The sequence below is a fragment of the Cardiocondyla obscurior genome, linkage group LG18 (assembly GCF_019399895.1).
Source record: "Cardiocondyla obscurior isolate alpha-2009 linkage group LG18, Cobs3.1, whole genome shotgun sequence".
NCBI lineage: Eukaryota > Metazoa > Arthropoda > Insecta > Hymenoptera > Formicidae > Cardiocondyla > Cardiocondyla obscurior.
Genome location: NC_091881.1, coordinates 3,597,165 through 3,614,307, shown reverse-complemented (window position 1 = coordinate 3,614,307; position 17,143 = coordinate 3,597,165). Strand labels below are relative to the sequence as shown.

Genomic DNA, 17,143 nt, shown 5'->3' with positions numbered 1-17,143 from the left:
ACTATAACGTTGTCAATACACACGGACCTTCTCCGTCCCGGTGCGACCCGAGTTCAGAAAGTTCCGATCATTCTGGAAGCACGGCGCGATGGCGACATTTGCTGCGGCGATTAATTCCTGGGTCACGTTCCCGATATCGCTTACGCTCCCGATATTGCATACGGCCGCTTATTTAATCGCGCGCGAACCGCCGGGGGTGGATTTCCCGTCTGTACATTCAACCCCCGGCGTAGGTTGCCGCGAGTCATTTTTGCAGGTGAAAAGCGCCAGCGAAGCCAGGAGAATATAGAGCTTAATTCCTTTGCGAATTGACGCTCGCTTAACCGCCGAGGTTTTCGCGATATTCTTAGATCATCGTTAATCGATTAAATAATACTGAATTAAGGTAATATGAACGGGAGTTTTTAATTAAAAATTACCGATGGAAAAAATTAAATAAAATTAATATAAACGCAGCTTACGGCCGTGTAAATTAAAAGGGCGTATTATACGCCACGGTAAAATCGACAAATTCGCGCAGTATCACGATGCCACTAAATTCGGAACATGTCACGATCCCGAAACGAGTAACTCGGCAAGTTTTTGTAATGAGTTTCCTCCTTGCGACGTGCGCCGAGAAAGGGTGAAAACTCGTTGGAAGAAGCTAGCATCGCTAGACGGGCGGCAAATCTCGACAGAAGTTCCTTTCGCAGGATTTCTCGCGGAGCGTAAAGCAAAAGGACGAATGCCGGGCACGATCCGACGACTACATCATTCACCGAGCTATCGGCTGTAAGACGCTTCTCTGCGAGCCGCGAATAAAGAGAACGAAGAAACGCAGAAAGGAAAAGAAAAATATTATGAGAAAGGGAAAGAGCGACGGGGGGAGGGATGGTGGGGAGTAAAAAGAATTGGGAGAGAATCGGTAGATCGAGCGAAGGACACGGTGATTAATGATTCGGATTTCGGCTTCGACGACGACGCGTGCGCCCGTCTTCGACATTTCACCGACATTTTTGCTTCCCTGCGTATTCCCGATTTCTCGCGTAAAACGATCTCACCCGCGCCGCTTCCTCTGTTTTCAGAATCTTCCCGATTCGGAACGAAAGCGCGCGTCCGCTTTTTACAAAGCCGCAGATAGCGTACGATATGCTTTGAGCAGCGCGGCGTACCTTCGGGTGTGCGAAATCACAAGAGAGATCCTTGACGAGTCGATTGCAACACCGGGAGTTGTTACACAGAGAAAATTCGAAACTTTCGGAATTCCCCGGTTTTCTGAACTGTAATAGGTTCTGTTGGGCGTTTACGAATCGAAGTTCCGCCGCATGTGGTTACTTTTAAAGAAAGTGCAAATCTTGTAGAATGAAACGGAAGCTCGGAATATTGATTTATAAACGAATGTATTAATTTAACTTTAACAATTTAGAGCGATCAGATGTTACGAGCGCGAGAGGACACCAGTAGTCGACGTTATGTTTTTATATTCATATGTTTCTAGCGAGTTTTTACATTTTTTACTGCCAATTATGCTCTTTATGTCCGTCGCTTTTACGCTCTTGACAATTCTACGAATTCTTAATTTTTTGATTTACAATTTTCCAAATTTACGAGCGGAATTCTGAACATTCGTAACACTGAGACGGTTTTAGTTAAAAAAAAGATATAAAAAAAAAAAAAAAAATGAGGCGAAAGGTTTAGGCCGAGAAAGTTCAAAGTCGATACGTCGAGCATCCTTCGCTGCCCAATGAATCAAACGCGCGGGGTCCCTTTGTGTTGTCCGAAATACAAGGCCCGGTCGCCTCTGCGATCCCGTCTAAATCTAACACGATAAGTAGGCGGTGCCGATTAATCATGGTGGTAAAATCGTCCGGTACGATTCGGCCAAGTCCTTTCTCTTCCTTTTCCTCGTTTTTTTTTTCCTCCCCCTCTTCTTCCGACATCGTATATCCATGTACATACCCATGTAAAATATGTGAATCTATAGGGTAAACCCTTTACGATTGTCCTACCATTACGTTTTATAGTCTCGTTTATTAAAATTTAATTCGATTGTCATTACCTAATTCGACTCGATAAACAAAAACGTGCGCCTAAAGAGTAAGGAAGATTAAAACCTATCGCGATTGTTTCAAAATTATCTTTATATTCGATCGTTTATTTAATAAATTATTTATCTTGATAAGAATTTTTGATAAACGAAATAAATATACATTCGATTCCGTCATGGGGTTATGTTGACCGCAGCTTTTATTGGACTTAATTCAGTCACCTCTTCGAATTAAATGCGCAAGTTATTTCGGGTGGGAAAGTCGACCGGACCACCCTGTATGTACGCATGTATGTGTACACATCGAGCCTCGCGGCATATCCTGTAAGATTGAGACCTCCTCGCGTCGAGACTCACGCCGGTCGAAGCCCCGTGTGAGGCCGCCCCCTCGTTCTCCCTTTCTTTTAGGGGCCTGGGCCCCACGATGGAGGTCCGCCGTGCCGTTGTGCCCACACACCGTGTAGCAACGCTATCGCCGAACGATTTCTTTGACGCTACCCGGAGGACGCGTTTTTGGCATTAGTTATAGGCGAATCGTCGCGAAAAGTAAAGAAAACGAGCGAGATAATAAAACAAGAGATCCTTATGGCGAGTTATCAAGCGTTATACAAATACTCGGGTTCGTCTCGGGCACGTCCGATCTTCAAGAAATACTTTTTGCTTCGATAACGTTAATTTCATATTTAAAAGTACGAAATATCTTGGTACGTACGAGTTATAAATTTTCATTGAATGCGTTCTTTTCAAAGCGCCTGAAATTTTAGCGTTAGTTCCCGCGCCAACGCCTCTCGGAAAACTATACTGCCCGCTGTTACTGTCTCTTTTGTATTTTACGCAATTTGCTGAGCGCGTCTGAAATGGCGTGAGAGAGATACCTACCGCCAGCTAGCTTCGGTGTTACGCTCCGTTCGAAAATCGGCCATTGTTTTAAGGTGGCTGATCGCTGTGGTTGCCGGAACCGGCGAATCGAAATTGCATTCCGTCTAGACGTGGCCCCGCAGAAAATGTAATTAACCGATTCCACCGCCCTAAGAAGGCGCGCTGACTGCCTCTGTGAAGTTACGAAACCCGCACGTTTAGCGAAAAGGGTTCCCCTCTCACTCGTTCCTCCAGAAAGCAATAAAAATTTCGTAAGCGAGAGAAGCGGAATCTGAAATTTTTCCGAGCTACTTTAAGAATATATGTATTTCCCAAAAATTTTATTAAGCGTAGATCTTGCAGTGTCACAGAAATATGAAATTAATAAACCTATGCGGCTTCTCTAGCGACGAATGCGAAAATGAAATTACAGAACCCGAGGGTTCTCCCTCACGGCACAATATTTCGTCGAAGGTAATTCTACTTTCCCTGTTCGACGCGAGTTTTATGCGCTGGAAATTTAAAAAACTTCCCCAGGAGATAACTAAAAGTATTAATATTACTGGATCTCTTTCCGTAAATGTTATCGCACACGTCGCGCAAAACTTTCGACACGTTCTTATTACCAACGAGTAGTCGAGTAGCGAGTGCAATTAAGGGCCTCGGATAAGCGTGTTAGATCGCGCGAGGGCCAATTAAACTATTGCGTGCGCGTGAAAAAGAAAATCATAAAAACCTTTTCCTTCGTGCGCGTACCGGGGGCATAAATCTTGTCGTTTGAAATCTCATAGTCTCATCGATTGAGGTGACTGACTTGAGCCTGCATAATGGGAATGTTACTCGAGCACACGCACGTGCCAGCGCGCGCGTATTTGTGCGTACGTGCATTAATTGCCGGGCGTATAGTAATTATAAAGCGTACTTGGATTTTAGACGGCGAGGTGCACGTTAATATAAATAATTTCTATAAGCTTAAAATTAATTATATTTATATCTGTTATATTCTTTAACCGGCTTGTGGAAATTTCTTCGGTAACGCTAGAGCCTTTTCAATTGTAAAATATTTTGATAATTTAATTTTGAAACAAATATTCTATGCGTTATGTTTTAAGTAATATATTAATTATATCTAATAAAGGTATAAAGCGACTAATATATTTCAAGTATCTAACACACTACCGCTACTTTTCCAACAAATTTAACTTTCCCCTCATAATGAGTTAGAGTGTTTCAAACTACCCTTTGCCCTCGTCGCCAACTTGCTTGACCTCATTTACGAGCTGTCACAAGACGTCTTTGCCCGAGTAGTCTCAAGGGTCGAAGTTAGCCAACGAAGAACGGGCAGGTACGTTGGGCACAGTAGACGCTCAGGTGCAAATTGAAGGGCTGAACGATTGAAACGCCCGGCTCTTCAATCGGTATGTGTTGGCGACTGTGTGTATACGCTACAGGATCATTCATTCACGAACGGCGTGCATGCTTCAAAAGATATGTCCCGATTGTAAAGCAGAGCTGTCCGCATCGGCGTGCATTCACCATTACGAAATCCATCCACCGCGAGCGTGTATGCTCTCCGCGCACCCGACAATATTGCCATTAGCAACCGAGCTCGATTCCGTTATACATCCTATACGGCCGTTTAGCTCGCGCTGTGCTACTTACGAATAAATTAACCGGGCCCTTCAAAGGGCGAACAATGGCGGCATCGCGGTACTTCTCGTCTTCCAGGCACAACCGCCGCAATATATATAATTATGACATTAGCGAGCAATTTCGGTTGGTCGGGAGAGAGTTCCTGGTTTTCGTCGGTAGGGCTACGTAGACGCGTGCAGCTGCATGCAACCGCGTAGCTACCGGCGAGATAGCTTACGGCGCCGTTTATAGCTGCGACTACGTTGTCGATAACGACGGCGAATTGAAGGGCGCCCCTTTGAGGCTGCCTGGTATAGTTTCAACGCGCAGCTTCTGCTCCTTTCCCTTTCTCCCCCCTTCCCTCTTCCCCCGGCCGCCCCCTTGCCGTTCCATGTATTCCGCCTTACGCTGGGTCTCTATTCGGTTGTAATATTCGGTCCCATGAATATTTATGCATCGCGCTTATATTCATATGTATCGATATTTATATTTTTATTTATATTTATATTCTCATGAATATTGAAGTTAGCTGTTAAGAGAAAAGGAGGAAGAGAAAGGTAGGAAATATACGAACGGTCGATGGCAATAGCGAGAAAATCGGAAAAACGTATTTCTCTTACCTCGCTCGCGAGCGGCGCGATACTCCGGGGTTTCCTGATGAACGAAGGAAGGGAAATATTTTCATAAAGAGAGTTACGAGAGAGAGAAAGGAAGAGAGCTAATGGCAAAATGTGGTTATAATATTTATGAAGAATTCTTGTCGCGATTGCGTGATTACGCACGTTATATGGAATTACTTCTTTAAAGTCCAACTTTGAATACTGCTTACGATAATATCAGATTCTTTGCTGAGCTTGAGAATACACCGAGCGCTTTAAATTTGTTTGATAAATGAGACGTGAAGGATTAATTCTTTTTCTTTTTCTTTTTTTTTTTTTTTTTAACCGTAATAAGTAACGTTCGTGTCAAGTAAAGGTGATCGCCCTTCTTCGTGGCGCAAGGGTCATAATGGCAATGTAATATCTAGAATATGCAAAATTGCATGCATGTAATACGTATTACGTTTATATATAGACGTACGCGCGGTAAATTTTTATACGCTTTTCAGTCGTCGCGTGGCGAAACTTTTGATCAAGTGATAAATGATTTTTTAATACCTCACACAGAGATTATTCTGGCGTTGCGCCTCGTATATTAATTACGTTCTTTATTAATCTCGATCCATTACACTTTATTAAAATTATTTTTTCGCGCGATTACAACTGCGATCGCACGACGTTGATCGATTTTTTTTAACACGCTTCCGTAAAGATAATTGCGGAGCTATTTGGATGTATTAATTATCGCCGAACCTCCCTGTTAATTTTAATCCAATACCCTTTGCACTTTATGCGCGGTAAATCGTTTGCAATAAATTTATACGCATGAATGATTATGATTATTCCAGTTGTTGAAGCCGCTTTTTTAAATATTTCAAACATGAATTAGTTAAAAAAAAAAAATTAAAAAAATTAGGATCATGTTTCGGGCAGAAAAGTTTTCGATACCTTTTTAGATAATTTTCCACGTAGATTGTATGCATGTGACACGTATAGCGGATGTTATTTCGCCGCTTATCATTCGTATCGAAGTCGTCGCTCGCGGATCGAAGTATCCCGACAGTCGCGGCAGTGACGATATCGAGATGTTTGCCGTGAAACATTTAAAATAATAAAGTCGACGCTCGTAACAGCCGCGCGCGGGGCTTTTTATCCGCATGCGGGAATTACAGACGCGGTAATATCGCAGTCGTGTATAAGGCTTTTGATTGCCTTCGGGGTGCTTTAATACCGCGGGATATAAAACTCCATCTCTCTTCTTCCGTGCCACCCGTTAAGAGCCCCTCTACCCGCTTGCAAGAGCGTTCGCGTGACTCCCGCCCCGTCGTCTTGCGCGTCCGGAATTACTTTATTCCAGTGGGCGTTCGTTCATGTGCCTTAAAAAAGCATCTCTGTGCCGAAATTAACGGTCTTCCCATTCCATTTACTGCTGTTCATGTTCCGAACAGAAAGAGAAAGAAAGAGAGAGAGAGAGAGAGAGAAAAAAGAAAAATTCATGTATCCAATGATCTGCGTACGTTAAATACAAAATATCTTTTTTAATAAAAGACAATATCCTTCATCTTTCGTTATTATCACCTCCGAGAAAGTATAAGCAAAGATTTATATCTTTTCGATTGTCGAAATTAATTTATTCAATTAATAATATCTTTGGCTATTAAATTAATTTATATGTATACCCTGCAATCAGGTTAGGAAATTAATTGCTTGCACTTTTTTTTCTTTTCTCTTTTTCTTTTCTTTCGCGAGGAGCAAAATGGAAAAATCACAATTGATAAAAGTCACCGTGCATCAGCGTGTATTTCGTATAAAATTCGCGGGGATGCCTTGTTCGATAAAGCTTTCGTTTCGCGGCGCTCGCAGCTGCGATTCACCCTGCAAGAGATACGTGAAACGCTGAAAGATAGATATGGAGGTACGGTGAGAGAAGCGCCTTTTTAATTTCCGTCGAGAAGGTCATTTCGTACAGTGACGACGATGATGGGATCGCCACCCTTTGTAGCGTACGTCTTTGCGAAGATTAAATAAAACACTCGTAGCGCGCACATCTCGGCTTGCTCGAATTCATTTTTCCGTCAAACGAGAATCGGTCTCGTTTTACCTTCCGACAATCGACATTCATATCGTCTTTCAGAAAGGCGATAATTATTTCAAATCTAGCGGCAGGAAGTCATTCGTACCCCGCTACGTACGGAACGCTGTGGAGAACTTTTTTAAACCGCTCACCTCTTTTCTACCGCGATTCATTCGTTTCATTTATTCTCTCTTGGTGCTACTATAAAAGCGCGAGCTCGTCTTTCCGTGGTTTTTCAATTTTCGAATATATCCACGATAATATTACGGCACCGTTTCTCTTTTATATTTCTGACGTGCGCTGAATAAAATGCACTCGAAGTAAAGACACACATTTATAATATTTCTTTAAACAATTTCGGAGTATATGCGGGGCCGTCGCGCAACGTTGCATTTTTTAAGCTCAGCGAAGGCTCAGGACCGACAAAATAGGTATGTCATATCGTATCGTTGACACTATTCGATGACGTCGGGCGCGTATCGTAGAAACATTTTCCCGATCGCGATTCTAAGATCGATATAGCGCATAAATATTGATGGCTCGTATTTCAGAAAAAGTCAGGACATTTGACGTTTAATTTCTTTCCTGCGGAAAAGGCGATAATGAATGTATACAAGTCAATTTAAAGTATTGAGTCTAATTTAGACATTCTTTGAATGTAACTTTTTTTTATATTTATCCTTTCTCTTTTTTTTTTTTTTTCTCATACGTCGTGCAATTCTGTTGTACGTATACGTCATATAGGAACTCGATTTCACCGTTTTCTTTATTTTTCTCGGGAACGCGCGCACATTTGAGTCTCGGCTTCATTCATTCTTTTCCGAGTGGTAAATAACTCCTTCCTTAACTGATTTCGTGACGGCGCCAGACTTCTTTACGACGGTTCGTCTTGCTTATGCGAAGATTCATCTCTAGAGACGATTTCGCCCTTTGTGAACGACGCTTACGTCGATCGAGAGAACGGCACTCGTACCCCGCGATGTTCGGTAGTTCGTCGCGACAAGGAATGACGTATATAAAAGCATTCTCAGTGTGAAAGCATAAGCTAGCCCCTCGCGACAGTAAGTTATCCTTATCTCGTTTCGGCGTAGACTCCGATGCGGTGGATGCCGTCTGAGACTGGCGCCGTCAATTCTGCACCGGAAACGCACGAACGACAGAAATCCGTCCCTCGTCGATGAAGAGAATCGAGTTTTGATTTTTATTATGTCTTATTCTCGAGACGTAACCAACTGAGGATTACGGCGTAGAATTTAATATTTAATATCGGTATTACTTTAATATATATAAAATTTTATTTTTAATTGCAATAAACAGATATTTTCCATCCGAGTGAAAACGTGTGCTCCGCAATATATGCATGAAATTTATGTCTGCACTAGAACAAACCTAACAACGAAGTTAATGCGCGAGAAATTAGACGGCCACGTATTCAGGACACTCCAATTTATTTCAGATTTATTGCCCGCGCGGTTTTAATTATTCTTTTAATTTTAATTACTCATATCGGCGTGCGGCACAACATCTCTTTCGAATTTTTATCGAAAGCAAAACTCTTGTTTCGCTTAAATAAAAATCCAAAGAAGTGCTGAGCTGTAACAATATCAAATTAAATTTTTTTTTATATACATTATTTTACTTTGTATTTTATTACCGCACTATCCGCGTATAATATATTATATTTTAAATTTTTAATTTATTATATATTTAATTTTGACTGCTTATAATGTGTATTTCCCATCCAAAGTGCTTATATTAAAAAAAAGCATGCGATTGACTTAACCGATATACAACAGCGGAGTAGACGTAGCTGCGTTGATCTAACCACGATATTATTTTTGAAAGCAATTAAAACTTTACCGCCTCTAATTAATTAGTATAGTGAATGATACAGTGACGTGTATTATCCTTGATTGCATCGTGTCGCACCGGTGTTATTACGAAAAATATAATGTAATATTATTTTAATCGATCAACCTACGCACACGCGTGGCTTTCTACCGATGTATGTATTATTCGTATTGCCCGTATTTGTTTTCTAATTAAGATTAACGGGTGCGAGTATTCGGTCAACCCGGTCTATCAAATTCACTTAATATAACGGCCAATATTTACCAGCCGTATACTCATAATAATCGATAGTGCATGGAAAATAAATTTCGCGCTCCTATCAAAGAGACACAGGGCTCATTTGTTCGGTTCAGCTGCAAGAGTTTCCATTGATGCGTTTTATTAAGCGAGAAATCCTATTTGACGAATTTTGCCAATTTAATTGAACGCATTGCACTGCCTCGTTATTTCACAAAGATTTGACTCGCATTGATCGCGAGGATTCATAGAATCTCTATTAAGGTATTGAATAAAAAAAACAAATTGTACAAGCCTGAGTAAAATTAGCGAGTCTCTAAAACAGCTTCTCGATTTTTCAACGGCACTGAAAGAATAAAAAGGAGGACAATAGTGTAACAAACGTCTTTGCATGGTTTCATGAAATTAAAACATAGTTTTTGTCCCATCGACGGTAGAACTCGAACGGTCAATCCACGTCGCCCGCATTATGAAGCCGCGTTTTTCTTCCCCGCTGATCGAGCAAGCTAATCAGTGACGGATGCGATTTACGATGAATCGCGAGGTGTGCCGCTACACTCTGATTGCCGCAATAACGATTTCTCCGACTGTCACGATAATTGACGCCTCGGATCTACCGCCTTGGGATCTTGTTCGTCTATATGAGCGATAGGGCGATTTCGCGTTACTAACATAATAAGCGTCTGTTTCTTGAAAGGTCACATGGGATTTTGGGAGGATTAAAAGGTTATTAATCTATGTATAATGGAGGACGAGTGATTCATTATATCTCTATACGAAAGACGCGAGGAGAGAAATATTTTATATTTATAATAAATAATAAGACAAATTAATAATAATTTAAATACTCGATAAAAATTTTTTTTTTTAGAAAAAGAAGTTTTAAATGAAAAATCTATTGATCCAATTCATCAAGTTTAATCTTAGAAGCGTTCTAATATTTACCGCGACTCTCTTTAGATATGACATAACCATATTTTCCGATTAGTTTTGAAAACTATTACTGTGGAAGCAACGGACTGGCGTGGACTACGCCGCGTTCGATTTAAAAACTTTCTTCGTTTCGGAGTTTTCCGCTTGATCATAACTTTACGTATCATTGAACAGGTTCTTTCCGTTATTTCGTAAGTACTACTCTTCTCGTTTCCTTGGAACGAACAGCCTCTGCGAAAATTTACAGTCTCTGCAGGAGAATGAAGCTAAACACTCGTACCGTATTACTTTTACTACATTCCCAAACAATCCCTCATTTATTTTATATCGAGTAAAAACTCTCTTGCGCTCAGTTTAATCGCGAATCCAAAATCGAGATAATCTATAACGGAAAAGATATGCGAACATTTTTCAGAGGATATTTGATACGCTGCTTAAATAATTGTTGAGTTCGAGTAATACCCATTGATTTTCGTTAAGATTTTCGTTCTTACGTACTATAATTTCTCGGTAACTGATCTTTTCATCGAGTGCTTTTTGATCGACACTCACGAAACGCGATCTCCTCTGAATTGTTATTTGTAACACATTGAGGAAGAAGTTAAAGTAAATGCGTGTAAATGCTCGTTTTGTAACGTTTGATTTTATGTATTAAATTTTAGTCATAAGTAAAAATGCCCGAAAAGCAGTATATTTTGTACGCAATTTTTTTTTAACTGCTATAAATTATTTTTCAGGTTACTTGCTCGAAGAGATGCAACGAGTTACTGTGGTGACGTACACCGACATTACGCAACGGCGTAGACTTGAAATTCATTGCCAACCTAGGTGACTTACATTCTTTCTCCCTCGCTTGGAAAGACTTAGTGCCTAAAGTGCTACTGTATATGCGGAATATAGGATCAGTTTCCCGGGCTGCTTTGCATAAACAGGCACGACAACTTTAGTGTAAGTTTTGCGGATGGGAGAAAACTCGGATGATCGATAAATTACACCTTTAGAAGGAGACCTCGCGAAAGGTAAGTACATGCGCAATCTTTAAAGAGATGCTTCTTCCGGTTACCGTCATAAATCCCGTATCTATTAATTTTATATTCGACAAATTTATTTCTTCCAAAAAATCGGAAGAAAATCTAAAACTGCTACTTAATTTTAATCGCACTTGAAGGACATCAAATTAAAACACTTGTAAAAGGATAGAAACGTAAATATATTTAGACATTTTCTTATAAAATCGTAGAAATATTTTTTTTATTTATCGTTTATACAAAAATATTATTCGTGTGCATATGACACGCATGTACAATGCCTTTTTATAAAACGCAGATAAACAAAAATGTAAGTCAGTTTTGTGCAAGAATTGGTTTCGCTAAAATAATTTTATTTCTTTCAAGTTCAATTAAAAAAAAAAAATAAAATAAAATAAAAAGAAAATACTGATCGCTCGAGGGTGTTTTCGAGAATATAGCACTCCGAGACAACGCTCGACGATGTCGCCATCGGCGAGGTGCAATTGTGGTACGGGGAATATCACCGGGTCGACCCTCCGACGCGAAGTTTATTCAGTCTCGTTACGCGATCCAAATATTATGCAAAGTGCCTCGTGCTGCCGGCCAGTTAACCGGCAGTACCGGCGACCGAGGCCCCGCATTCGTTATTTGCAGTAATTTCGCATCGATTTATATTCGTGCAGCCGATACGCGGGCTGAAAAATAATGCGGTCTGTCTTTTCTACAGCCCGCGATAAACTGACGCAATGCGCGCGTGTAATACATACTAATGGCATTTACGAGTAATTTTCGAATTGGTACCATTTGTCGCGAAAGTGACACGAGCTCGGCTGTTTCGCGGTAACGAAGAATTAAACCTCGCCAAAAAGAGAATTGATGCAAGTCAAAAAACTCATTTTATTCCAGCGAAACGCTTTCGCTTTTAATGATTTAATAAATACGCTTTAGAAAAAAAAAAGACAAATTAATTCTTTTGATAAAATGATAGATACATTTCCAATTTCATATAAACTTTAAAATTTTATACGTTAGACGCTGTCACTAATAAAGATCATGGGACGCGGAATATTTCTTGATGAAAGTTCGTAAAGAAACTCGTCAACTAAAACGAATAGATTCAATCGCGAAAGCAGATGAGGACTTCGTGAAATTTCGCGAAATCGCGTAACTCGTCGTGTGAAAGGCAGAGTCCCGTAGTCCGGTCACGTTCAGCTTTAACGCCCAGGATAACCTGCAGGCCCCGCAAATAATTAGACCTGGTCGAATGCGAGTCATTAAAAAGCTCTCGGAAACACTTTTCGCACCGGAGACTGCCATCGGTCTTTTTACATTCCCCCGCGGCAAACAGTTGAGCTGCATTGGGCGAAATGAGAACGATTAAATAACACACGGTTCGAATACTTCCGGTAACTCACGGCAAAGATCAACAGGAAATTGAAAGCTCGACGATTCATATAAGCAAAACAACGTTCTTGCAAACAGAAGTGATTTTCAATCTCTCGAAATTTTCCAGGAAAATAACATTTTTTTCCCCCCCGCCCTCGTAAATATTTTTCGATCTTTGACGGGGACTCTTGAGAGACGTGGATCACCCGAATGGCCCGATTTCTGCGGTGAATTCCCCAACTCTTTTTATTTTGAAGCGCCGTGGATCCCAAGAGCGTCGTTCACTTTGGCCAATTTGAAAGGACTACCGTCGTGCCTTTAGCGTGAAACTTCTTCGCGTCGTCGAGCACGATTTTACGTTCGAACTTTGTGTGCCGCAGCACCTCGGCACGCGTCGTTTATATGTAATCTCGTTTGAGATGCGCTTTACCCTTCGATGTGCTCGTCACGAGTTGGTTTCGGAATCCGACTGTCTCAATCCGACGATTCTACGCGGATAAATTAGATTTACACCTGAAATTTCACACATTTCTCCTTTTTTTTCTTTTTTTTTTTATATTTCACCAAATCCTTGCGGCGGTAAATCGTGTTTAGTTACGAAAAAAAAACGTTTTTACGAAATAAAGAAATATTTTTGTTATTAAAATTGATTTCCCTTTTCGCGCACGGTACGAGATGCTTATTACGTGGAGATTTTCATAAAACATTTACAAACAGTGAAGTTTACTTAAACAATAAACCTCTTTTATACAATTCACATCGTTTCTACCTACAAATTGGAATCGTAATCTTTCTTTTTATTCCCGATTAGAATGCTCTTTAACAAATATTTAATATTTAAGCTTAAATATTTAAGCTTCTCGTACGCTTGCAGTCCGACAAAGATTTACGAGAGCAGCGAGAATTTCAAAGTCTCGCGAATATTCTTGCAGCATAATGCATCCCACTTTGCCGAAAGGCGGAAGGGATCCCGCACGCGCGCGCTGAATTCTACGCCCTACCGAAGCAGGAATTACGCGTAATCCTCTTTAAAATAGTTCCGCCGTCATCGCCGGAATTAGAGAGAAATTTGAACGTCATATTCCACCGCGTTTTGCGAGCGAGACCGTTTCGCGAGAGATGGCCGGACTCATCGTCCCCCTACCCTCGTTTTTCTTCTTGAATTCGAAAGATTTAACTGTTACGCCGCAATTTGTTGACTCTTTCCCGGTCGGCGGATGTTCTTTTTCTGTGTTAATTCTCTGTGATATACAGAAAAATTTGATTTTTTGTACTACTTATCTTGCGAAACAAAAAAAGATACATAAAATGATTAATTAGAAATAACTTATATGTATATCAAGTGTATTTAGACGCGAATATAGAATTTAGAATATCATTCTGCGTAACATCGGGATGCTAATTCATCGATTAAATTTTTCAAAATTTCAAGGACATTACGTGAAAGGAATTTTGTGCGTCTGGTAGGTCCGTGACGTGAAATTGTACCGGGATAACACGTTGGGATGTCTCGCGGGACGTCGCGTCGCACGGTCGCTTGTCTGGTGCGGACTGCATAATGCAATCCGTAGTTGCAGTACCCGAACTGAAAAATAAAGGAAACGACCGGCACCACCGCGCCGGAGACCGCCCCGGGGGTCGAAAACGTGCCCCCTCTCTCCAAGCACCCTCGCTTACTTATTTAACGCCGCTCGGCTGCAGGACAATGAAAGGGACACTCGCAAAAATCCTCCCCGTCCCACCGAATCGCCAATGGATTTTCCGCCGTCGCCTCTTGTCCGTTTCGCGTCTCTCGCGCTCTGCTTCCCCCTTGCAACCCCCCTCCTGTCTTTTCATTTCATCCCTTACCTCGCCCTCGCTTCCGTTACCCTCAACTTCCGGTTCAACTCTCAAGCCGTCTGCGCGACTCGACGGGAGCGGCTTAGCGTGGCCGGCGGGTGCCGTCGACTTGTTGCGAGTTTGCAAACTCGAATTAAAAGAGCTATCGACGTCGGAAAATCCCCGGGAAATTTACCGGCGCGGCCGCTTTCATGAATAACATTAGCCGGCTCTGTTCTCTGCGTCGTGATTGATTGAGGGGCACAGCGATTAATCCGCGCATGAAAGTGCACCGCGTATTGATAAGTGATAGACGATTGCCTGCGAGTAGTAATTGCGCCGGCTACGTTTTCAGCATCGATAATCTTCGCTTCTTGTTCATATAAATGTGCAATTAACACGATCAATTTCCCCACTCCATCGTTTCAGCTGGATGTGACGGTTTCACTTCGAGCAAAAATGTATTTAATATGTCAGCATTGATTTTACATCTAAACGCGTAAAACTTTATGGCGCTTTAAATGCGGATTCGTACAATATATTATATTTCTTTAGTTTTCATTTCACTACAGATATTACAGAGCGCGCGTTATTTTACATTTAATAATTTTTCGGTTTGATAAAAAAAACTACGGCCGGACGTACGTATTTTACATGGTATTTTAAATATTCCACGATTTATTTTATTTTTTTTTTTTAGGAAAGAAAATGCTTTAACATAATAATTTTCTAAACTTAAAATATTCTGAATCAATCCTCTTACGTAAAATATTCCATCGCGGTGTCTGGGGGATTTCTTAGACGCTTAAACTTTTTTTTGCGTACACAAATGTAACGTGATAAGAGAGAAAAAAAAACAGCACGGTGGATCATCGTTGCTTTAATTGGTACTCCAATTACTTTATAATTGTGTATCGATCCGCTTTTAAGTGAACCAATTACAGGACTGTGTTTGAAGCCGCTTCTATCCGCCACCTCTTTAGTCAAGAGGCGCTTTCTACCGGAAATAATATAGTTCATCGCCAAGTACGAGAAGATTTTCTTGCTGCATACGCCTCTCTTATTCGTTCTTTCTTTTACTTTTCCTCTCTTTCTCCCCCATCTCACTCCCCCTTTCTTTCCACCGTGAACGCGTGAGTTTGTATGCTTCTGGTTTGTGAATACGTGTGTATGCACACCGAATGCTTTTACGGTTAATCGAAATCGCTCTTCAGAACGGTTCGAGGTGCCTTAAGCCAGGCTCCATTGAACCCCATCGGTTCATTGTTTCCGAAAGTCTTCCAGTCTTCCAAAGGAGGCAATTTCGACGCGCCATTCGGCGTTCGTCGACGACGTGAAAAAGAATATCCGGATAAAACTCAGAAGAATCTTAGAATGAGTCTCGTTTTTCTATTGGGCCGATGCGAAAAGGAAGATAGGAAACCGTGAGAAAAGAGACGTACCGAATAGCGGTACCGCGTTTTGGGAAAGTATTACAGCAGAAATAATTAAGCTGCTAAAAGATCTAGAAGTCGATTTTCAAAGAATTAACACTGTTTTTTCTTTCTATCTTTTGAGAAGCAGCAAAATTAATGCAATTTTCTCATCTCAAAGCGATACAGATAATACCAACGTTTTGATTCAATATAATTGGCTGGTCTTTAGTTTCATAATCGGCATTCTTTATCCCATTTAACTGTAAAACAATGTAACGGTGTGTTGGAAAGAATTGTTAGAAACAAGCGCCTCGCTAGAATTCTTATTATTGGAATTTGAATACCGAGAGCTGGTCGTTACTCAAAGAAAAGTTTCGTTATTATCCGACGCTTCCATCAAGAAATAATTATTTTTATACACTTAATATATTAAAAAAAATTTATAAGCTTTTTATTCGATTTCAACTAAATATTTAAATCATCTCATTAGTAAACGATCAACTAATTCGCTCATTATTATTATACTTTAAAATCCATTTATATATTAAAAAAAAAAAAATTTTAATATCCATTTTTTTAAATTCTTTAAAACTTTCATCAAAGTATATAAAAGATGTATGTACTTCTCAAAGTTTAACGGCGCGATATAAATGCAAGTTCATTTATTTTATCTTACTCGCGTTTTTTTTTCTAATAAACGTACAAAAAAAAAATCCCACTGCTTTGGTACAACGCATTAAACATTTCCAACGCGAACGAAAAGGCTGTACGAGGCCGATGCGTCGAATTGCATCCGTATACTATATACACAGCCGGCAAATGCAGCCGACTCGCGCAATCGGTACAATCGGCAATCGTAGAACAACCCTTAATTAAGTTAACCCAGCTCGTGCGGTATCGAGAAACTATCCCTGATTGCCTTGTTAACGGGGTAGGTTACCTGGCCCGTGATATCGATCTACCGACACCGATAAGGGCTACCGTCCTACCTTCCTACTCTCCCTTCCTCATCAAACGCGGTATATTTATGTCCGTTCAATCGTAGCCGACATGTTAATTCCGAAGGAAAGTAAATTATAAACCGTCATTGATGCACAGACTCTCGCAATCGGTTATTAATTTTTACCTTTATGAAATTCATATAAACTGCACGCAATATTGTTTCCTATTCGATTCCCTATCGCCTCAGGTTTAATTTATACGGTTTATATTTCGAAGACATTAATTAAATAAATTAGAAGAGTTGAAGCTTACAGTTTTCTTGTTGGTATAATTTACGATTTTTTTTTTTAACGTGTAAATTG

The 17,143-nt window shown here is 40.6% G+C and overlaps 1 long non-coding RNA gene across 1 annotated transcript in view; it reads left to right on the top strand.

The window, feature by feature from the left end:
• The window catches only part of LOC139109660 (uncharacterized), a 149,097-nt gene that overhangs the window by 58,870 nt on the left and 73,084 nt on the right, over positions 1-17,143 (top strand). The window contains exon 6 of the long non-coding RNA XR_011546868.1: positions 10,948-11,229. This is a non-coding gene — a long non-coding RNA (uncharacterized lncRNA). The remainder of the gene's footprint in view (positions 1-10,947; positions 11,230-17,143) is intronic.